At 41.2% G+C, this 23,385-nt stretch overlaps 2 protein-coding genes and 1 pseudogene across 8 annotated transcripts in view; all 3 read left to right on the plus strand.

Annotated features, from left to right (window-relative positions):
- SUMO1 (small ubiquitin like modifier 1) overlaps positions 1-23,385 on the plus strand; it is a 1,087,495-nt gene that overhangs the window by 398,635 nt on the left and 665,475 nt on the right. The gene's annotated exons all lie outside the window — the stretch shown is intronic.
- Positions 1-23,385, plus strand: part of ICA1L (islet cell autoantigen 1 like) — a 98,346-nt gene that overhangs the window by 10,704 nt on the left and 64,257 nt on the right. The gene's annotated exons all lie outside the window — the stretch shown is intronic.
- LOC126932186 (keratin, type II cytoskeletal 8-like) lies at positions 7,814-22,685 on the plus strand (annotated as a pseudogene). The gene has a single exon (XR_007718130.1). The product of XR_007718130.1 is annotated as a keratin, type II cytoskeletal 8-like (transcript).

Below are 23,385 nucleotides of genomic sequence, written 5' to 3' on the forward strand. Positions count from 1 at the left end.
GTCTTGAACTCCTTACCTCAGGTGATCCACCTACCTCAGCCTCCCAAAGTGCTGGGATTACAGACGTGAGTCACTGTGCCCGGCCTGCTATGTCTTCTTGATAAATTGACCCTCTTATTATTAAATGTCCATCTTATCCCTAGAAATATTATTTATATTGAAACCTGTTTTGTCAGACATTAATATATACTTAATGTTTATGCAGTATATCTTTATGCTTTTCCTTTTAACTTCTCTGTGTATTTGCGTTTAAAATGTTTCTTTTTTTTTTTTTTTTTTTTTTCTTTTTTTTGAGACACAGTCTTGCTCTGTTGCCCAGGCTAGAGTGCAGTGGCATGATCTTGGCACACTGTAACCTCCGCCTCCCGGATTCAAGCAGTTCTCCTGTCTCAGCCTCCCAAGTAGCTGGAATTACAGGCATGAGTCACCACATTCGACTAATTTTTGTATTTTTAGGAGAGACAGGGTTTCACCATGTTGGCCAGGCTGGTCTCGAACTCTTGACCTCATGTTCCGCCTGCCTCGGCCTCCCAAAGTGCTGGGATTACAGGCGTGAGCCACCATGCCCAACCTAAAGTATGTTTCTTTTAAATTACATGTATTTGGGTTATACTTGTCTATCCTGTATTACAATCTCTGCTTTTTAATGGTGTTATATAGTCCATTTATATTTAATGTCATTTTTAATGTGTTTAGATTAACTGTATTGGTGTTCCTTTTCTATTTTCCCATGTAGTATTATTATTTTTGAGACAGAGTCTCACTCTGTGGCCCAGGCTGGAGTGCAGTGCCATGATCATAGTTTACTGTAACCTTGAACTCCTGGGCTCAAGCAATCTTCCCCACTCAGCCTCCTGAGTAGCTAGGACTACAGGTGTGTGCCACCACACCCAGCAAATTTAAAAAAAGAATTTTTTTAGAGGCAAGGTCTCACTATGTTGCCCAGACTGGTCTTGACCTCAAGTGATCCTCTTGCCATGGTCTCCCAATGTACTGGGCATGAGCCACTGCACCCAGACAAAAATGTTCTTAATGCCTGTGAATTCAATAAATTTAAGAAAATTCCCTTAATTTTAAAGGGTCTTGGCTACTTCCTTTATGAAACTGGAATAATATAACCTGCCACTTTTAGCTTTCTGGGGATATTATGAAGACCAAATGAGATAAAATGTGTTTAAAAAGTTTTCAGTGTTCTAAAGGTATAATGATTATTATTTTAGTAAGCAGCAGTACTAACATTATCAGGAACTTTAAAATATCTTAAACTCTAAGAAAAGTACCTTTTGCATAATTTTGAATTCTTTTTGAAAAATTAAGATCCAGTCCTTTCATAAGAATATTAGGTCAAGATGGTAACCTCTCTGTGGGTAACTTAGGTGCTTAGTGTGGAGTTTGTGGGACTGGTTGAATGGTGATAAGTAATTACCATATTCTTTCTACTTTAGATAAACACAGGTTTGCATTTAATGTAATTGGATTTTCCTATGTCCGTGTCTTATTGATGTTATGATTACAGTGCCAATCATAGCACCCAGAACAAAGCTGGCATTAAATGTGCATATGAAACTGACTGTCATATTAGTACTATTTTCAAATTTCAGGTAATTTTTGTTCTGCACAAGTTATAGTATCTCTGTGTGTTTGTAAATTTCAGCTACTCTGGTCTTGGAATAGACCAGTATCTCAGTGACCAAATCATGTTTGACTAAACAGTAATTAAGATCCGATCTGAAAATATTTATATTTATAACCTGAATTCAATTCTAATATAATATTAAAGCTGATACTTTATAAAATGTATTCTTTAGGGCAGTTTGAGGGGCAGATCCTCAATTTGTCACTTGTTGGTTCGTCTTTCATATCAGTTACCCTTAATAATTTTAGTAGGCTTCATTTCATCTCAATCTATGAAAGGAGACAGACAAAAGAGCCTGTAACCTAATGTACTTATTGATTTGCCAGAGCCAAAAACCATTCCTGAATTAATGGGCGGTTGATGAAAGATTAGTCAGGCAGAGCCTTTAAAGTAGGATGTATATGATATAGCCATCCACCACATAGCAACAGGGATATGTCCTGAGACATGTGTCCTTAGGCAATTTTGTCATTGTATGAATGTCATAGAGTGTACTTACACAAACCTAGATGGTATAGCTTGCTACACCCCTAGACTGTCTGATACAGCCTGTTGCTCCTAGGCTGTAAACCTGTATAGCATGTTCCTGTACTGAATATGGGAGGCAACTGTAACACAATGGTATTTATGTATCTAAACAAAGGAAAGGTTTGCTCAGTGGCAAACCATGGCTGTGACATCACTAGACAATAGGATTTTCTCTGCTCCATTATAATCTTTTTTAAAATAGATTTCTTTTTTTAAATTTTACTTTAAGTTCTGGGATACATGTGCAGAACATACAGGTTTGTTACATAGGTATACATGTGTCATGGTGGTTTGCTGCACCTATCAACCCGTCATCTAGGTTTTAAGCCCTGCATGAATTAGACATTTGTCCTAATGCTCTCCCACCCCTTTCTCCCAACCCCCGACAGGCCCTGGTGTGTGATGTTCCCCTCCCTGTGTCCATGTGTTCTCATTGTTCAACTCTCACTTATGAGTGAGAACATGCAGTGTTTGGTTTTCTGTTCCAGTGTTAATTTGCTGAGAATGATGGTTTCCAGCTTCGTCCATGTCCCTGCAAAGGACATGAACTCATTCTTTTTTAATGGCTGTATAGTATTCCATGTTGCATATGTGCCTCATTTTCTTTATCCAGTCTATCATTGATGGGCATTTGGGTTGGTTCCAAGTCTTTGCTATTGTAAATAGTGCTACAGTAAACATATGTGTGCATGTGTCTTTATAGTAGAATGATTTATAATCTTTTGGGTATATACCCAGTAATGGGTCAAATGGTATTTCTGGTTCTAGATCTTTGAGGAATCGCCACACTGTCTTCCACAATGCTCCAACTAATTTACACTCCCACTAACAGGGTAAAAGCATTCCTATTTCTCTACATCCTCTCCAGCATCTGTTGTTTCCTGACTTTTTAATGATCACCATTCTAACTGGCATGAGATGGTATCTCATTGTGGTGTTGATTTGAATTTCTCTAGTGACCAGTGTTGATGAGCTTTTTTCCATTTGTTTATTGGCCACATAAATGTCTTTTGAGAAGTGTCTGTTCACATCCTTTGCCCACTCTTTGATGGGGTTGTTTTCTTTCTTGTAAATTTGTTTAAGTTCCTTGTAGATTCTGGATATTAGACCTTTGTCAGAAGGATAGATTGCAAAAGTTTTCTCCCATTCTGTAGGTTGCCTGTTCACTCCGATGATAGTTTCTTTTGCTGTGCAGAGGCTCTTTAGTTTAATTAGATCCCATTTGTCAATTTTGACTTTTGTTGCCATTGCTTTTGGTGTTTTCGTCATGAAGTATTTGCTCATTCCTATGTCCTGAATGTTATTGCCTAGGGTTTCTTCTACGATGTTTATGGTTTTAGGTCTTACATTTAAGTCTTTAATCCATCTTAAGTTAATTTTTATATAAGGTGTGAGGAAGGGGTCCAGTTTCTATTTTCTGCATATGGTTAGCCAGTTTCCCCAGCACCATTTATTAAACAGGGACTCCTTTCCCCATTGCTTGTTTTTGTCAGGCTTGTCGAAGATCAGATGGTTGTAGATGTGTGGTATTATTTCTGAGGTCTCTGTTCTGTTCTATTGGTCTACATATCTTTTTTGGTACTATGCTGTTTTGGTTACTGTAGACTTGTAGTATAGTTCAAAGTCAAGTGGCATGATACCTCTAGCTTTGTTCTTTTTGCTTAGGATTGTCTTGGCTATATAGGCTCTTTTTTGGTTCCATATGAAATTTAAAGTAGTTTTTTCTAATTCTGTGAAGAAAGTCCATGGTAGCTTGATGGGAATAGCATTGAATCTATAAATTACTTTGGGCAGTATGGCCATTTTCATGATATTGATTCCTCCTATCCGTGAGCATGGAATGTCTTTCCATTTGTTTGTGTCCTCTCTTGTTTCCTTGAGCAGTGGTTTGTAGTTCTCCTTGAAGAGGTCCTTCACATCCCTTGTAACTTGTATTCCTAGGTATTTTATTTTCTTTGTAGCACCTGTGAATGGGAGTTCACTCATGGTTTGGCTCTCTGCTTGTCTATTATATAGACAATTATATTATATATGTGTATAGGAATGCTTGTGATTTTTGCACATTGATTTTGTATCCTGAGATTTTGCTGAAGTTGCTTATCAGCTTAAGGAGTTTTTGGACTGAGACGATGGAGTTTTCTAAATACACAATCATATCATCTGTAAACAGAGATAAGTTGACTCCCTCTCTTCCTATTTGAATACCCTTTCTTTCATTCTCTTGCCTGATTGCCCTGGCCAGAACTTCCAATACTATGTTGAATATGAGTAATGAGAGTGGGCATCCTTATCTTGTGCTGGTTTTCAAAGGAAATGCTTCCAGCTTTTGCCCATTTAGTATGATATTGGTTATGGGTTTGTTATAAGTAGCTTTTATTATTTTGAGATATGTTCCCTCAATACCTAGTTTATTGAGAGTTTTTAGCATGGAGGGGTGTTGAATTTTATCGAAGGCCTTTTCTGCATCTATTGAGATAAATCATGTGGTTTTTGTCATTGGTTCTGTTTATGTGATGGATTATGTTTATTGATTTGCGTATGGTGAACCAATCTTTCATCCCAAGGATGAAGCAGATCATGGTGGATAAGCTTTTTGATGTGCTGCTGGATTCAGTTTGCCAGTATTTTATTGAGGATTTTTGGCATCGATGTTCATCAGGGATATTGGCCTGAAATTTTCTTCTTTTGTTGTGCCAGGTTTTGGTATCAGGATTATGCTGGCCTCATAGAATGAGTTAGGGAGGAGTCCCTCTTTTTCTTTTTCCTCCTTTTTTTTTCTTGAGACAGAGTCTCGCTTTGTCTCCCTGGCTGGAGTGCAGTGGTGCAATCTCAGCTCACTGCAACCTCCACCTCCCGGGTTCAACCAGTTCTCTGCCTCAGCCTCCTGAGTAGCTGGGATTCTAGTCACCTGCCACCATGCCCAGCTAATTTTTTTATTTTTAGCAGAGATGGGGTTTCTCCATGTTGGCCAGGCTGGTCTTGAACTCCTGACCTTGTGATCTGTCTACCTTGGCCTCCCAAAGTGCTGGGGTTACAGGCATGAGCCACCGCGCCTGGCTGAGTCCCTCTTTTTCTGTTGTTTGGAGTAGTTTCAGAAGGAATGGTACCAGCTCCTCTTTGTACCTCTGGTAGAATTAGGCTCTGAATCCGTCTGGTCCTAGGGTTTTTTTTGGTTGGCAGGCTATTAATTACTGCCTCAATTTCAGAACTTGTTATTGGAAGGCCAGGCGCAGTGGGTCATGGTTATTGGTCTATTCAGGAATTCGACTTCTTACTGGTTTAGTCTTGGGAGGGTGTATGTGTTCGGGAATTTATCCATTTCCTCTAGATTTTCTAGTTTATTTCCATAGAGGTGTTTGTAGTATTCTGTGATGGTAGTTTGTTTTTCTTTAAGATCGGTGGTGATATCCCTTTATTATTTTTTATTGTGTCTATTTGATTCTTTTTTCTTCTTTATTAGTCTGGCTAGCAGTCTATTTTGTTAATCTTTTTAAAAAACAAGCTCCTGGATTCATTGATTTTTTTGGAGGGTTTTTTGTGTCTCTGTCTCCTTCAGTTCTGCTCTGATCTTAGTTATTTCTTGTCTTCTGCTAGCTTTTGAATTTGTTTGCTCTTGCTTCTTTAGTTCTTTTAATTGTGATGTTAGGGTGTCAATTTTAGATCTTTCCCTCATTCTGATGTGGATATTTAGTGCTATAAATTTCCTTCTTAACGTACAGAGATTCTGGTACGTTGTGTCTTCGTTCTCTTCGGTTTCAAAGAACTTCTTTATTTCTGCTCTAATTTCGTTATTTGCCCAGCAGTCGTTCAGGAGCAAGTTGTTTAGTTTCCATGTAGTTGCACGGTTTTGAGTGAGTTTCTTTTTTGAGACATGTAGTTGCGCGGTTTTGAGTGAGTTTATTTTTTGAGACCTCTGCCTCCTGGGTTCAAGCAATTCTCCTGCCTTAACTTCCCAAGTAGCTGGGACTACAGGCGCCCACCACCACGCCTGGCCAATTTTTGTATTTTTAGTAGAGACAGGGTTTCACCATATTGGCCAGGCTGGTCTCAAACTCCTGACCTTGTAATCCACCCGCCTTGGCCTCCCAGAGTGCTGGGATTACAGGCCTGAGCCACGGTACCCGGCCTCAAGTGAGTTTCTTAATCCTGAGTTCTAATTTCATTGCACTATGGTCTGAGACTGTTTGTTATGATTTCTGTTCTTTTGCATTTGCTGAGGAATGTTTTATTTCCATTTATGTGGTTGATTTTAGAATACGTGCTATGTGGCACTGAAAAGAATATATATTCTGTTGATTTGGGGTGGAGAGTTCTGTAGATGTCTGTTAGGTCCACTTGGTCCAGAGCTGAGTTCAAGTCCTGAATATCCTTGTTAATTTTCTGTCTCGTTGATCTGTCACATATTGACAGTGGGGTGTTAAAGTCTCCCACTATTATTGTGTAGGAGTCTAAGTCTCTTTGTAGGTCTCTAGGAACTTGTTTTATGAATCTGGTTGTTCTTGTATTGGGTGCATATATATTTAGGATAGTTAGCTCTTCTTGTTGCATTGATCCCTTTACCATTATGTAATGTCCTTCTTTGTCTTTTTTGATCTTTGTTGGTTTAAAGTCCGTTTTATCAGAAAGTAGGATTGCATCCCCTGACCTTTCTCTCTGGCTGCCCTTAACATTTTTTCCTTCGTTTCACCTTGGAGAACCTGAGATTATGTGTCTTGGGGTTGCTCTTCTCGAGGAGTATCTTAAGTGGTATTCTCTGTATTTCCTGAATTTGAATGTCAACCTGTCTTGTTAGGTTGGAGAAGTTCTCCTGGATAATATCCTGAAATGTGTTTTCCAACATGGTTCCATTCTCCCCATCACTTTCGGGTACACCAATCAATCATAGGTTTGGTCTTTTCACATAGTCCCATATTTCTTGGGGGCTTTGTTCATTCCTTTTCATTCATTCTTCTCTAATTTTGTCTTCATGCCTTATTTCAGTAAGTTGATCTTCAATTTCTGATATCCTTTCTTCTGCTTGATTGATTCAGCTATTGGTATTTGTGAATGCTTCATGAAGTTCTCGTGCTGTGTTTTTTAGCTCCATCATTTATGTTCTTATCTAAACTGGTTATTCTAGTTAGCAGTTCCTGTAACCTTTTATCAAGGTTCTTAGCTTCCTTGCATTGGGTTAGATCATGCTCCTTTAGCTCAGAGGAGTTTGTTACTATCCACCTTCTGAAGCCTACTGCTGTCAATTCGTCAAACTCATTCTCCATCCAGTTTTGTGCCCTTGCTGGAGAGGAGTTGTCATCATTTGGAGGAGAAGAGGCACTCTGTTTTTTGGAATTTTCAGCATTTTTGTGCTGTTTTTTCCTCATCTTGGTGGATTTATCTCCCTTTGATCTTTGAGACTGATGACCTTTGGATGGGGTTTTTGTGTGTGGGGGGTCCTTTTTGTTGATGTTGATGTTATTGCTTTCTGTTTGTTAGGTTTTCTTCTAACAGGCCCCTCTTCTGCAGGTCTGCTACGGTTTGCTGCAGGTCTACTCCATACCCTGTTTGCCTGGGTATCACCAGCAGAGGCTGCAGAACAGCAAATATTGCTGCCTGCTCCTTCCTCTGAAAGCTTTGTCCCAGAGGGGCACTGGCCTGATGCCAGCTGGAGCTCTCCTATAGGTGGTGCCTGTTGACCCCTGCTGGGAAGTGTCTTCCAGTCAGGAAGCATGGGGGTCTGGGACCCACTTGAGGAGGCTGTCTGTCCCCCAGCAGAGCTCAATTGCTGTGCTGGGAGAATCCTCCTTGTCAGGATCAGATGCTCTCTTTAGAGCTGACAGGCAGGAACATTTTAAGTCTGTGAAGCTGTGCCCACAGCTGCCCCTTACCCCAGGTGCTCTGTCCCAGGGAGATGGGAGTTTTATCTAAAAGCCCCTGACTGGGGCTGCTGCCTTTCTTTCAGAGATGCCCTGCCTGGTGAGGAGGAGTCTAGAGAGGCAGTTTGACCATAGCCACTTTGCCGCACTGTGGTGAGTTCTGCCCAGTCCAAACTGCCCGGCCTCCTTAGCACTGTCAGGGAAAAACCACCTATTCAAGCCTCAGTAATGGCAGATGCCCCTACCCACCAAGCTCGATCGTCCCAGATCGACTTCAAACTGCTGTGCTGGCAGTGAGAATTTCAAGCCAGTGGTTCTTAGCTTGCTGGGCTCCATGGGAGTGGGACCCACTGAGCGAGACCACTTGGCTCCCTGGCCTCAGCCGCCTTTCCAGGGGAGTGAACAGTTTTGTCTCACTGGGGTTCCAGGCACCACTAGGGTACCAAAAAAAAAACCAAAAACAAAACTCCTGCAGGTAGCTCGGTGCCTGCCTAAACAGCCACCCAGTTTTATGCTTGAAACCCAGGGCCCTGGTGGTACAGGCACATGAGGGAATCTTCTGGTCTGTGGATTGCAAAAACTGTGGGAAAAGCGTAGTGTCTGGGCCAGATAGCACAGTCCCTCAAGGCTTCCCTTGGCTGGGACAGGGAGGGCCCCAGCTCCTTGCACTTCCTGGATGAGGCAGCGCCCCACACTGCTTCTGCTTGCCCTCTGTGAGCTGTACCCACTGCCTAACCAGTCCCAGTGAGATGAACTGGGTACCTCAGTTGGAAATGCAGAAATCACCCGCCTTCTGCATTTGTCTTGCTGGGAGCTGCAGACTGTAGCTGTTCGTATTCGGCCATTTTGCCAGATCTCTGCTCTATTATAATTTTATGGGACCACTGTTGTATATATGGTCCATCATTGGCCAAAATGTCATTATGCGGTGCATGACTGTATATATCTGTACACACACAAAATATATATGTACGTATACAAAGACTAGACGTTGTCTTATTACAATAATACAACTTAAAGAGATTTATGACTTTCAGACTGTGTTTTAGAACCATGACTGAGATCAGGGGTCTACAGACTTTTTCTGTAAATGGCCAAATAGTAAATAATTTTTGCTTTGTAGGCTGTGCAATTTGCTGGATGTACCTAACTGCCTTTGTAGCAAGAAAGCAGCTAAAGACTATTTGCCAGCAGGCCATAGTTTGCCAATCAGGCCAGATCTCTGAATTGAGTTGGGACATGTTCTTAGTTAGGGAGATCATTTGCCCACAGATGACTTTTTTCTGAAATGAGTTAGAGCACTTTAGTAAACTTGTTTCAGTTCCTTTTATTAGATGGAGTCCAATACAATTGCTGTTTTTGTAGGTAAAAAAATGGCCTAATGTTGGCGATTTCACAGGGTCAACCAAAAATTTAAAAATATGCTGTTTGGCTGGGCGCAGTGGCTCACGCCTGTAATCCTAGCACTTTGGGAGACCGAGGCAAGTGGATCACCTGAGGTCAGGAGTTCGAGACCAGCCTGCCTAACATGGCGAAACCCCGTCTCTACTAAAAATACAAAAATTAGCCGGGCATGGTGGCTAATCTTACCACCTCCTCCCTTTTCCCCACTCCAGTAGTCCCCAGTGTCTACTATTCCTATCTTTATGTCCATGTGTATTCAATGTTTAGTTCCCACTTAAAAATGAAAACATGTGGCATTTGATTTTCTGTTCCTGCATTAATTTGCTTAGGATAATGGCCTCCAGCTGCATTTGTGTTGCTACAAAGGACATGATTTTGTTCTTTTTTTTGTGGCTGCATAGTATTCCATGGTGTATATGTGTCACATTTTCTTTATCCAGCTCACTGTGTTTTTTTTTTTTTTTTTGAGACGGAGTCTTGCTGTATTACCCAGGCTGGAGCGCAGTGGCGCAATCTTGGCTCACTGCAAGCTTCGCCTCCCAGGTTCACGTCATTCTTCTGCCTCAGCCTCCTGAGTAGCTGGGACTACAGGCGCGCACCACCATGCCCTGCTAATTTTTTGTATTTTTAGTAGAGACGGGGTTTCACCATGTTAGCCAGGATGGTCTCGATCTCCTGACCTCGTGATCCGCCTGCCTCGGCCTCCCAAAGTGCTGCGAATACAGGCTTGAGCCACCGCGCCCTGCCAATCCAGCCCATTGTTGATGTGCATCTCAGTTGATGCCATGTTTTTGCTATTGAGACTAATGCTGCAGTGAACATACAAGTGCCTGTATCTTTTTGTTTACTACCCTTTCTATTTTCTTGAAAGTCTCATTTGTTCTCACTGCTTAACTATTTCTATATATATATATCAGTAGATAATTCCCATGTAATATTTCATTCTAAGCTCTGATAAAAAGTAAAATGAAAAAATATAACATGAATTCTTAAGTGCCAGCAATTTCTATTCCAAGCACTTTACATATCTTTCTCATTTAATTCTTTTTTTTGAGATGGAGTTTCGCTCTTGTTGCCCAGGCTGGAGTGCAATGGCGCGATCTCGGCTCACTACAACCTCCACCTCCTGGGTTCAAGCCATTCTCCTGCCTCAACCTCCGGAGTAGATGGGATTACAGGGGCATGCCACCACGCCCGGCCAATTTTGTATTTTTAGTAGAGACGGGTTTTCTCCATGTTGGTCAGGCTGGTCTCAAACTCCAGACCTCAGGTAATCCACCCACCTCAGCCTCCCAAAGTGCTGGGATTACAGGCATGAGCCATCATGCCCAGCCCATTTAATTCTTATAACAATCCATTTACTTCATTATTCCTATTTTACTGATGAGGAAACTAAAAGAGAGATTAATGTCACTTGCACGAGGTCCCACAGCTAATAAAAAAAAGTTCTTAGCTTCATCCTAGACAGTCTGACTAGAGACCCAAGCTTGAAACAATTTTTTATTACTACAGTTTTAATTACCTGTTAGAAATTTTGGAAAACTCTGATGTCCCTGATCATTTCAGATTCAAGATGTCACAGACGAAATGTCTAACCTTCCCACTTAGAGAACTGCTTCTTCTAATTGCTCTTATTTTTCTGGGGCAAAACTGCTTAATCATTATTTACCAAGTTCTATAGATATCTGCCTTCATGTCCATTCTTACACTAATGCCCTTGGTCCAGGCTTTTATTAGATTATGTCTGGAATATGGAGAGATTGTTCTGAACTCTCTGTGTTTAGTCTCTCTGTTAAACAGATCTCTACAATCTACCATCAATCTGCCTTTCTCTTCTTCAGCCTGTATTTGGAACAGTATTTCCTTGCCTCCTGCTGTTAAAATCTGTTTTTCTTCAACATACAGTTCAAAGGAAATTTCACTCATGGTACCCAGCACACCAGAATTTCAGTCCTATTTCTGTTTTTTATTAGGTGTTCGATTGTTAGCAGGAGAGGGGGAGACCAGCTCCCTTACAAAGTTCATGTGATTTAATATATAGTCTTGTAATAACTATTTTAACTTCTCAGATATTTTTATATGCACTTACTGATTATTAGTCATATTTCAGGTAAGATTGCTACGTAAAACTATAAGCACTTAATATATATTTAACAATGAATGAGTGACTCACTTTTGGATAAGGGCTCGCAAGTGTTGGATAGTGTGGTATTATTTTTCATCAACATTTGCTGGTTCCTAACTTCCATAGCTCTCACTACAGTCTTGTTACAGTGTTGGGTGTGTTAGGCTTCAGGGACAGGCCTCTGACCTTCTCCTGCCTTCCTTTCAGCTGCCTTGAGACTCTCATGTGTTTCCCTAAGTTATGTGAGCCACTCTACCTCTAATCGAGCCCAAAAAGGAATCTTGGGAACCCCTACTTTAAGCTGGTGGGTCAGAAGTTCTGGATACCCTGACTTGCAACCAGTCTCTGGTCTAGTGGGAGTGGGGGCACAGTCTTAGGGTCTCTACAAAAAAAGGAAAAAAAATTAGCCGAGTGTGATGGCATGCACTTGTGGATCACCTGAGCTTGGGAGGTTGGAGCATGATGGTGCTTCTGCACTCCAGCCTGGGCAACAGAGCAAAACCTTGTCTTAAAAAAAAAAAAAAGAAAAGTATAACTGGTCTTGATAAGAAAACATTTGTACAATAATAATAGTTATTCAAATAATAGTTATACATGTTAATTGTAGCAAATTTGCTGCAGAAAACTGTCAGAAACTACAATAAACTGTCATCCATGATCCCACTGCAGAGAAAACCATTGCCGACATTTTTGAGCATTTCCTACCAGTTCCCCCCCTTCCAAAGTTGAATTATTTATCAACTGTCACCCTGAGGAATGTTGATTGTGTTTGTGAGAAAACTCATGGCTTAGGAGCCAGAGTAAGCAGGAGTACTATGTTAAACAGCAGGCTTGACTAATGTATTTTCTTAATTGCATCAAACACTAATGTTATATTAAGTCAAAAGTCTTCACAGATTATTTTTCTCAAGAGGATTTCAGTGCTTCAGTGTGCACATTAATACCAGTTCCACTTGTTTTTCAGTGATGTTATAGTAATGAGACGTTTTAAGTGAATATAAATCTACCTCTAAAGAGATTATTGATTTGTTTCATTTTACTTTAAGATTTGAATTCCAAATCCAGGAGACAGCTAACAATTTAAATACTGTATAGTGTAAAAAGGAATAAAGTATTCCTTTTTTTTAAGACAGAGTCTTGCTCTATCGCCCAGGCTGGAGTAATGGCGTGATCTCGGCTTACTGCAACCTCTGCCTCCCAGGTTCAAGTGATTCTTCTGCCTCAGCCCCCTGAGTAGCTGGGATTACAGGCACCCACCACCATGCCCAGCTTATTTGTATATTTTTAGTAGAAACAGGGTTTCACTATGTTTGCCAGGCTGGTCTTAAACTCCTGACCTCAAGTGATTCACCTGCCTCGGCCTCCCAAAGTGCTGGGATTGCAGGTGTGAGCCACCACGCCAGGCCTCAAGTATCTTTTATGAAGAAATTACTTGAGCCTATCCTTTTGCTAAATAAGAGTGAAAACTGATAGAAGCTGTAGTAGAATAATGGCCTTCCAAAGATGTCCATGTCCTAATTCCTGAAACCTATGAATATGTTACTTTCTGTGGCAAGAGACTGTGTTCAAAGAGACTTTGAATATGTAATTAAGTTAAGGATATTGAGATGGGGATATTATCCTGGGTTATTTAGGTATGTCCAATATAATCACATAGGTCTTTTTAAGGGGAAGGCAGAAAGGTCAGAAGAAAATAAGACACCATGTGATGACACACAGAATAAGAGAAAGATTAGAAGATGCTATGCTGCTGGCCTTAAAGATGGAGGAAGGGGGGCCCTATGCCAGGAAATGTAAGTGGCTTCTGAAAGCTAGAAAAGACAATGAAATGGATTCTCCTCTGTAGCCTCCAGAAGAAATGCAGCCCTCTGACAACTTTATTTTATGACTCTGACCTCCAGAATGGGAAGACAGTAAATTAATTTTGTTGTAAGTTACTAAGTTTGTGATCATTTTTTATAGCAGCAATAGGAAATTAATACAGAGGGAATATATCTTTCTCATTGTTGATGTTTCCTACTATGTTAAAGGAGCTCAATTAGTTTAACTCCTAGTCTCTTTCTACCCTCTCATTTCCTCCTAGAGGAGGAGTGGCTTGTCTGGTAAATTTGGGAAGCAAAAATTGGGCAAGTTTATCTCAGTTGCTTCCTTCCTTCTCTCATATAGGGAAGCCTCTGGTGATTCAGTTGCCTCTGACTGGCTTGTTGAATTTAATTTTAGTGCTCAGTTATGAAGATTATTTGGCTCTCACAGTAAGCTATGTCCAGAAACTTGACCATTGTCAGTAGCAAAAATTATGTGTTGGCTTCCAGCTACTACTCCTTATTTGTTTTTTTTTATTTTTTAAATTTAAATTTTGATTTTTTATGTATTTTTTGAGATGGGGTCTCACTATATCCCTCAGACTATAGTGCAGTGGCACATTCATAGCTCACTGCAGCCTCAAACTCCTGGGCTCAAGTGATCCTCCCACTTCAGCGTCCCCAGTAGCTGGGACTACAGGCATATGACACAATGTATGGCTAATTTTTAAATTTTGGTAGAGATGGGGTCTCACTTTGTTGCCGAGGCTGGTACACTAGTCCTTTGACACAGCAAACCCAATTCTAGATTTTTATCCAAGAGAAATGAAAATATTTGTCTGCAAAAATACTTGTATAGGCATGTTCATAACAGCCTTATTTATAGTAGTCCCAAGCTGGAAACACTGGTACATTGATACAATGGAATTCTATTCAACAATCAAAAAGAATAACTGGGAAAAGCTAGGGAAAAAAATTCATTGCTTCTGATAGGGTATGGATTGGCAAGACAGTGATACAAGGAAACCTCCTGGGAAGTTGGAAATGTTCTGTATAAGATATCCATTTGTCAAAAGTATACAGGTAAAAAGTTCGCACCCTGGGCCCAAGAGCCAAGCTCTTGCTGTGTGTGGCTGCACTCTGGGTACCAGCTCTGCTGCCATAAAGATCTTGACTTTACCCCAATCCTAGAGCTACTCTAATGCTGCACTCACAAGTGCTCTTATTCTCAGTTCTCTTAGCTGTTTAACAAGCATCTGCATCTTGCATTCTGTTACACAGCAGCAAGGATCCCTGCATCCCAGACACCAATGCCATTACTACCTGGGAACTCAGAACTGCAGTACCTCCACACAGTTGTGTATCAGGCCTGAGTTCTGTGATTATTCCATGGGTGCTACTCATCAGGCACCAGTGCCAAGAGGGATCCCTTCAGCCATAGCTTCTCTGGTGGGAAAAAAAAATAGATTGCGGCGATCTTAGCAGTCATTGCCACCAAAGACCCAACAACTCTTGCTGCCACTGCAGAAACTCACAACATTGACTGCTATGGATCCCTGTGATTTTTATCTGTACCAACCTCAGCAGACAGAGCTGCACAGAGACCACACAGTTGGCACCCTGACTGGTGCCAGAACCACTGCACCCCACCCCATGGAGGAAAGTCAGTCCACAATGAAACTAGCCCATAAAGTCTACAAAAGGTGACTGTTCCACTAAGTGCACAGACATTAATGTAAAGCAACAAGAAAAATGGGAGACATAATACCATCTAAAAAACATAACCTCCCAGTAGTTGACCCCAAAGAAATGGACATATATAAACTGCCTCTTAAAGAATTCAAAATAATTGCTTTTTAAAAAATACAGAGGCCAGGCGCGGTGGCTCAAGCCTGTAATGCCAGCACTTTGGGAGGCTGAGATGGGTGGATCACGAGGTCAGGAGATCGAGACCATCCTGGCTAATACGGTGAAACCTCGTCTCTACTAAAAATACACAAAAAAAATTAGCCAGGCGAGGTGGTGGGCGCCTGTAATCCCAGCTACTCGGGAGGCTGAGGCAGGAGAATGGCGTGAACCCGGGAGGTGGAGCTTGCAGTGAGCTGAGATCAGGCCACTGCACTCCAGCCTGGGTGATAGAGTGAGACTCCGTCTCAAAATAAATAAATAAATAAAAATTTAAAAATACAGAGAAACATTTCACTGAAATCAGCAAAACAACAGATGACCAAAATAAGAAATGTAACAGACAGATTAAAATTGTTTTTTTTTTTTTAAATGAAATTCTGGAGCTGACAAATACAATTAATGAACTAAAAATGCAGTAGAGAGCATTAACAGCAGACTTGATGAAGCAGAAGAATTAATACATGAACTCAAAGACAGATTATTTCAAAACATACAGTCAGAGAAGAAAACATGAAGCTTAGAAGATTTAAAGCTTACAAGATTTTCTCAAAAGAGCAAATATCCTAGTTATAGGAGTTTAAGCGGGAAAAGAGAGGGACAAAGGGCCAGAAAGTTTACTTAAATAAATAACAGCAGAAAAATTTCCAAATCTGAGGAAAGGTATAAATATTCAAGTATGAGAAGGTCAAAGGTCTGCAATCAGATTCAACCTGAACAAGATTATACTAAGATAGAATAAAACTGTCAAAAATCAAAGATGAAGACAGCATCCTGAAAGCAGCAAGAGAAAAGCAAATCGCATATAATGGAGTTCCAATAAGGCTAGACGTGGATTCTCAGGAGAAACCTACAGGCCAGTAGAGAGAGGGATGATAAATTCAGTGTGCTGAAGGAAAAAAGGCAACTGTCAACCAATAGTACTTTACTTGGCAAAGTTGACCTTCAGAAATGGAGATAAAAACTTTCTCAAACAAAAACTGAGGTAGTTCATCACCACCAGATGTGTCTTACAAGAAATCATAAAGGGAATTCTTCAAGCTGAGAGGAAAGGATGCTAATGAGTAACACAAAAACATCTAAAAGCATAAAACTCATTGGTACAACTACACAAATTTAGAATACTCTAATAGTATAATGGTGGGTTTTTAATATGAATGTTAAAAAACAAAACTATTAAAAATAATGGCTACAATAGGCCTGGTGCGGTGGCCCATGCCTGTAATCCCAGCACTTTGGGAGGCCGAGGCAGGCAGATCACCTGAGGTCAGGAGTTCGAGACCAGCCTGGCCAACATGGTGAAACCCCATCTCTACTAAAAAAAATACCAAAATTAGCTGTGCATGCTAGCAGGTGCCTGTAATCCCAGCTACTCAGGAGACTAAGGCAGGAGAATCACTTGAACCTGGGAGGTGAAGGTTGCAGTAAGCCAAGATCATGCCATTGCACTCCAGTCTGGGCAACAAGAACAAAACTCCGTCTGAAAAAAAAAAAAAAAAAAAAGACCAAGAAGCAGCGTCTCTGCTCCTTCTGGGATCTCTATGTGGTTCAGCCCACCTGCCTCCACTCCTGCATTGACCATGTCCATCAGGGTGAGCCAGAAGTCCTACAAGGTGTCCACCTCTGGCCCCCAAGCCTTCAGCAGCTACTCCTACATGTGTGGGCCCGATGCCCGCATCAGCTCCTTGAGCTTCTCCCGAGTGGGTAGCAGCAGCTTTCTGGGTGTCCTGGGCAGAAGTTATGGTGGGGCCAGCAGCATGGGAAGCATCACTGCCGTCACAGTCAACCAGAGTCTGCTGAGCCCCCTTAACCTGGAGGCAGAACCCAACATCCAGGCTGTGCGCACCCAGGAAAAGGAGCAGATCAAGGCCCTCAGCAACAAGTTTGCCTCCTTCATAGACAAGGTACAATTCCTGGAGTACCAGAACAAGATGCTGGAGACCAAGTGGAGCCCTCCTGCAGCAGCAGAAGACGGCTCAGTACAACATGGACAACATGTTCGAGAGCTATTTCAACAACCTTAAGTGGCAGCTGGAGACTCTGGGCTAGGAGAGGCTGAAGCTGGAGGCAGAGCTTGGCAATATGCAGGGGCTGGTGGAGGACTTCAAGAACAAATATGAGGATGAGATCAACAAGCGTACAGAGATGGAGAATGAATTTGTCCTCATCAGGAAGGATGTGGATGAAGCTTATATAAACAAGGTAGAGCTAGTCTTGCCTGGAAGGGCTGACTAAAGAGATCAACTTCTTCCGGCAGCTGTAGGAAGAGGAGATCCAGGAACTGTAGTCCTAGATCTTGGATACATCTGTGGTGCTGTCCATGGACAACAGCCACTCCCTGGACATGGACAGCATCATTGCTGAGGTCAAGGTGCAGTATGAGGAGATCACCAACCACAGCCAGGCTGAGGCTGAGAGCATGTACCAGATCAAGTATGAGGAGCTACAGACGCTGGCTGGGATGCATGTGGATGACCTGCGGCATACGAAGACTGAGATCTCTGAGATGAACCAGAACATCAGCCAGCTCCAGGCTGAGATTGAGGGCCTCGAAGGCAAGAGGGTTTCTCTGGAGGCTGCCATCACAGATGCCGAGCAGCATGGGGAGTTGGCTGTTAAGGATGCCAATGCCAAGCTCTCCAAGCTGGAGGCTGCCCTGCAGTGGGCCATGGCATGGCAGCTGCATGAGTACCAGGAACTGATGAACATCAGACTGGCCCTGGACATCAAAATCACCACCTACAGGAAGCTGCTGGAGGGCGAGGAGAGCCGGTTGGAGTCTGGGATGCAGAACATGAGTATCCATACCAAGACCACCAGTAGCTATGCAGGTGGTCTGAGCTCAGCCTATGAGGGCCTCACAAGCCCCAGCCTCAGCTATGGCCTCAGCTCCAGCTTTGGCTCTGGCATGGGCTCCATCTCCTTCAGCCACACCAGCTTCACCAAGGCCGTAGTTGTGAAGAAGATTGAGACCCACGATGGGAAGCTGGTGTCCGTGTCCTCTGACGTCCTGCCCAAGTGAACAGCTGCAGCAGCCCCTCCCAGTGCCCCTCCTGCAGCTGCCCCAGAGCCTGGGAGGGAGGCCGCTGTGTAGGGGAGTACAGGGAACAGGAGGCCCACCTGAGGCTCAGCCTTAGCCCTCAGCCCACCTGCGGAGGAGTTTACTGCCTGGCGATCCCCCTTGCCCATGCCTCCAGCTACAATTGCTTTTTTTTTTTTTTTTTTGTCCAAAATAAAACATCAGCTAGCTCTGAAAAAAAAAAATAATATTAATGGCTACAATAATTTATTAAGGAATATACAATATAAAAAGATGTAAATTGTGACATAAAAACCATAAAATGTCGGGCAGGGTAAAGTATGCAATGAAAGTTAAGTTGTAATCAGCTTAACATAGCCTGTTATAACTATAAGCTGTTTTATGTAAGCCTCATGGTAAACACAAAGCAAAAACCTACAGTGGATAAACAAAAGATACAAAGTAAGGAATTAAAGCATACCACTAGAGAAAAATCGTCTAATCACAAAGGAAGAAGGCATGAAAGGAAAAAGGAACAAAAGAGCTATAAAACAACCAGAAAACAATGAACAAAATGGTAGTACTAAGTCCTTACCTATCAGTAATTACCTTGAATGTAAATAGATTAAATTCTTCAACCAAAAGACAGAGTGGCTGAATAGGTTAAACACACACACACACACACACACACACACACACACACACACACACACACACACAAACTGAACTGTATGCTGCCTAGAAGAGACTCACTTCACCTTTAAGGACACATTTAGATTAACTGAAAGGATGGAAAAAGATACTCCATTCAAATGGAACCAAAAGAGAGTGGGGTTAGATATAATTATATCAGGTGCAGTACACCAATATGGTTTGTATATTTTGTCCCCTCCCAATCTGATGTTGAAATATGACTTCCAGTGTTGGAGGTGGGCCTGGTGGGAGGTGTTTGGATCTTGGAGGCAGAGCCCTCATGGATGGCTTGGTACTCCCCATGGTGATAAGTGAGTCCTCATGGGATCTGGTTGTTTAAGGGAGTATTCTGCCTCCCCCTTCTTCTCTTACTCCTTTTCTCACCATGTGATGCACTGGATCCCAATCCCCTTCCACCATAAGTAAAAGCTCCCTGAGGCCTCATCAGAAACAGATGCTAGCACCATACTTCCTTTACAGCCTGCAGAACCATGAGCCAATTAAACCTCTTTTATTTATAAATTACCCAGCTTCAGGTATTTCTTTATAGCAACACAAAAATTGTCACACACTGTCAAAAAACTATAGAATGAGACAATTATTATATAATGAAAAGGGATCAGTTCATCAAGAAGATATAATAATTGCAAATATGTGTGCATGCAACATCAGAGTTCTTAAATACATAAAGCAAATATTAATAGATCTGAAGAGATAGATAGCAATGCAATAATAGGAGACTTTAATACCCCACTGTCAACAATAGACAGACATCCAAACAGAAATTCAGTGAGGAAACACTGGAATTCGACTACATTTTAGACCAAATGGACATAACAGATATATGCAGAACGTTCCATCCAATATTAACAGAATACACATTCTTCTCAGGAACACGTGGAACATTCTCCAGAATAGATCATATCTTAGGCCACAAAATAAGTCTTAAAAAATTTATTAATAAGATTGAAGTAATATCAGGTAGCTTTTTCAATTGCAATGGTATGAAACTCGAAATAATAACATTTGAAAATTCACAAATATGTGGAAATTAATTTTAAACAAATGGGTCAAAAAAGAAATTTAAAGGGAAATTTTAAAAATCTTAAAACTGCTGGGAACAGTGGCTACACCTGTAATCCCAGCAGTTTGGGAGGCTGAGGTGGGTGGGTCACCTGTGGTCAGGAGATCAAGACCAGCCTGGCCAACACAGTGAAACCCCGTCTTACTAAAAATACAAAAAATTAGCCAGGCGTGGTGGTGGGCGCCTGTAATCCCAGCTACTGTGGAGACTAAGACAGGAGAATCTCCTGAACCCGGGAGGGAGAGGTTGCAGTGAGCCCAGATCATACCATTGTACTCCAGAGCCTGGGCAACAAGAGTGAAACTCCATCTCAAGACAAATAAATAAAACTAAAATCTTGAAACAAAAATGGAAATACAGTATCCCAAAACTTGAGATGTTGCAAAAGAAGTTTGAAAAAAGTTTATAGCAATGAATGCCTGTATCAAAAAAGAAGAAAAGCCCTAAATAAACAACCTAATGTTACCTCTTAAGGAACTAGAAAAAGAAGAACAAACTAAGCTCAAAGTTAGGAGAAAGAGAATCATAAATATCAGAGCAGAAATAAATAAAATAGAGACTAGAAAAACAGAAAAGATTAAGAGAAGAGCTGGTTTTTAAAAGAGAAACAAAATTGATAAAACTTTAGTTAGATTAATAAAAAAGAGAAAATGCTTAAAATCAGAAAGAGGAGACATTACAGCTGCTACCACAGAAATACAAAGGACCATAGACTACTATAAAAAATGATACACCAGGCTGGGCACAGTGGCTCATGCCTGTAATCCCAGCACTTTGGGAGGCCGAGGTGGGTGTATCACTTGAGGTCAGGAGTTCGAGACCAGCCTTGCCAACATGGTGAAACCCCATCTCTAATAAAAAATACAAAAATTACCTGGGCTTGGTGGCACACACCTGTAATCCCAGCAACTTGGGAGACTGAGGCAGGAGAATTACTTGAACCTGAGAGGTAGAAATTGCAGTAAGCCAAGATTGTGCCACTGCACTCCAGCCTGGGCATCCAAATGAGACTCCATCTCAAAAAAAAAAAAAAAAAAAAAAAAAAAAATCAACAAATTGTATAACCTAAAAGAAATGGGTAAATTCTTAGACACATACTAACTTAAAAAGACTAAATCATGAAGAAACTGATAATTTGAAATGACCAATAATGAGTAAGGAGATTGAATCAGTAATAAGAAGTCTCCCATTAAAGAAAAGCCCAAACTTGATGATGCCACTGCTGAATACTACTAAACATTTAGACAATTAAAACCAATCCTTCTGAAACTCTTCCAAAAAATTGAAAAGGAAGGAGATCTTCCGAACTAATTTTACAAAGGCCTGATACCAAAGGCAGACAAAAACAGTACAAGAAAAGCAAATTATAGGCCAATATCCTTGATAAACATAGATGCAGAAATCCTCAAGAAAATACTAGCAAACCAAATTCAACAGCATATTAGAAGGGTCATTCACCATGATCAAGTGGGATTTATCCCTGTGAATTTGCATATTCACCATATGCAAATCAGCAGTGATACACCATATTAACAGAATAAAGGACAAAAACTTTATAATTATCTCAATAGATACAAAAAAGGCATTCAACAAAATTCAGCATCCTTTCATGATAGAAACACTCAACAAATTAGGTAGAGAAAGAATGTCTCTCAACATAGTAAAGGCCTTATATGACAAGCCCATAGCTAACATAATGCTCAGTGAAAAGTTGAAAGTTTTTTCTGAAATCAGGAACAAGACAAGTATGCCCACTTTCAGCATTTCCATTCAACACAGTATTGGAAGTCCTAGCCAGAATAATTAGGCAAGAGAAAGAAAAGGCTTTCAGATTGTCAATGAAGAAGTTAAATCGTCTGTTCGCAGATAACATGATTTTTATATTTAGAAAACTCTAAAGACTCCACCAAAAAACTATTACAAGTAATAAATTCAGTAAAGTTGCAGGATACAAAATTAACACAAAAATCAGTAGTGGTCAGACATGGTGGTTTATACCTGTAATCCCAGGACTTTGGGAGGCTGAGGTGGGAGGATCACTGGAGGACAGGAGTTTGAGACCAGCCTGGACAACATAGTGAGATGCCCATCTCTACAAAAAAGAAAAAAATTAGCCAGGTGTGGTGGCACGACCTGTAGTCCTAGCTACTTGGGAGCCTGAGGTGGGAAGATTGCTTGAGCCCAGGAGTTTGAGGTTACAGTGAGCCATGATCATGCCATTGCACTCCAGCCTGAGTAACAGAGTAAGACTCCACCTCCAAAAAAAGAAAAAAAAAATCAGTAGCATTTCTACATACTAACAACAAACTATCTGATAAATCTGGCCAGGTGCAGTCCCTCACGCCTGTAATCCCAGCACTTTGGGAGGCCAAGGTGGGAGGATCACTTGAGGTCAAGAGTTTGAGACCAGCCTGGCCAACATGGTGACACCCCATCTCTAGTAAAAATACAAAAATTAGCCAGGCATGGTGTCATGCACCTGTAATCCCAGCTACTCAGGAGACTGAGGCAGGAGAATTGTTTGAACTTGGGAGGTGGAGGCTGCAGCAGCACTGCACTCCAGCCTAGGCAACAGAGCAAGACTCCATCTCAAAAAAAAAAAAAAAAAAAAAAAGGAAGAAGAAATCAATAAAACAATGCCATTGACAATAGCTAGTAAAAAAATCAAAATACTTAGGAATAAATTTAACCAAGGAGATTAGCCATTCTACAATGTATACACATTTTAAAACATTATGTTATACATCATAAATATATACAATTTTAACTTGTCAATTAAAAATAAATAAGCCTGGGCAACATAGTGGGACTTCGTCACTACAAAAATAAAAATAAATTAGCCAGGCATGATGGTGTGTTTCCTGTGGTCCCAGCTACTCCAGAAGCTTAGTTGGGAGGATTACTTGAGCCCAGGAGTTTGAGACTGCAGTGAGCTATGATTGTGCCACTGTACTCTAACCAGGGCAACAGAGTGAGACCCTGAATCTGTAAGTAAAATAAGTAATGAAAAAAGTATATAGCTAAAAATTAGAGGTGTCAGTGTATGTAAATTTTATGGAAAAGAACCATATGATGATGATGATGATGATGGAGTGAGGTGGTAAAGAATGGGTAAACATATCAATGATGTTTTTTAAAATGGCAGAATTGATAATTGAGCTGCTATTTTATTGTTGTCTGTGTATGGTAGGGTTTTTTGTTTTTGTTTTTTGAGACTGGATGTGCCTCTTTCACCCAGTCTGGAGTGCAGTGGCACAGTCCTGGCTCCCTGCAACCTCCACCTCCCAGTCTCAAGTGATCCTCCCACCTCAGCCTCCCGAGCAGCAGGGACTGCAGG

This window comes from Macaca thibetana, chromosome 12 (genome assembly GCF_024542745.1).
Source record: "Macaca thibetana thibetana isolate TM-01 chromosome 12, ASM2454274v1, whole genome shotgun sequence".
NCBI lineage: Eukaryota > Metazoa > Chordata > Mammalia > Primates > Cercopithecidae > Macaca > Macaca thibetana.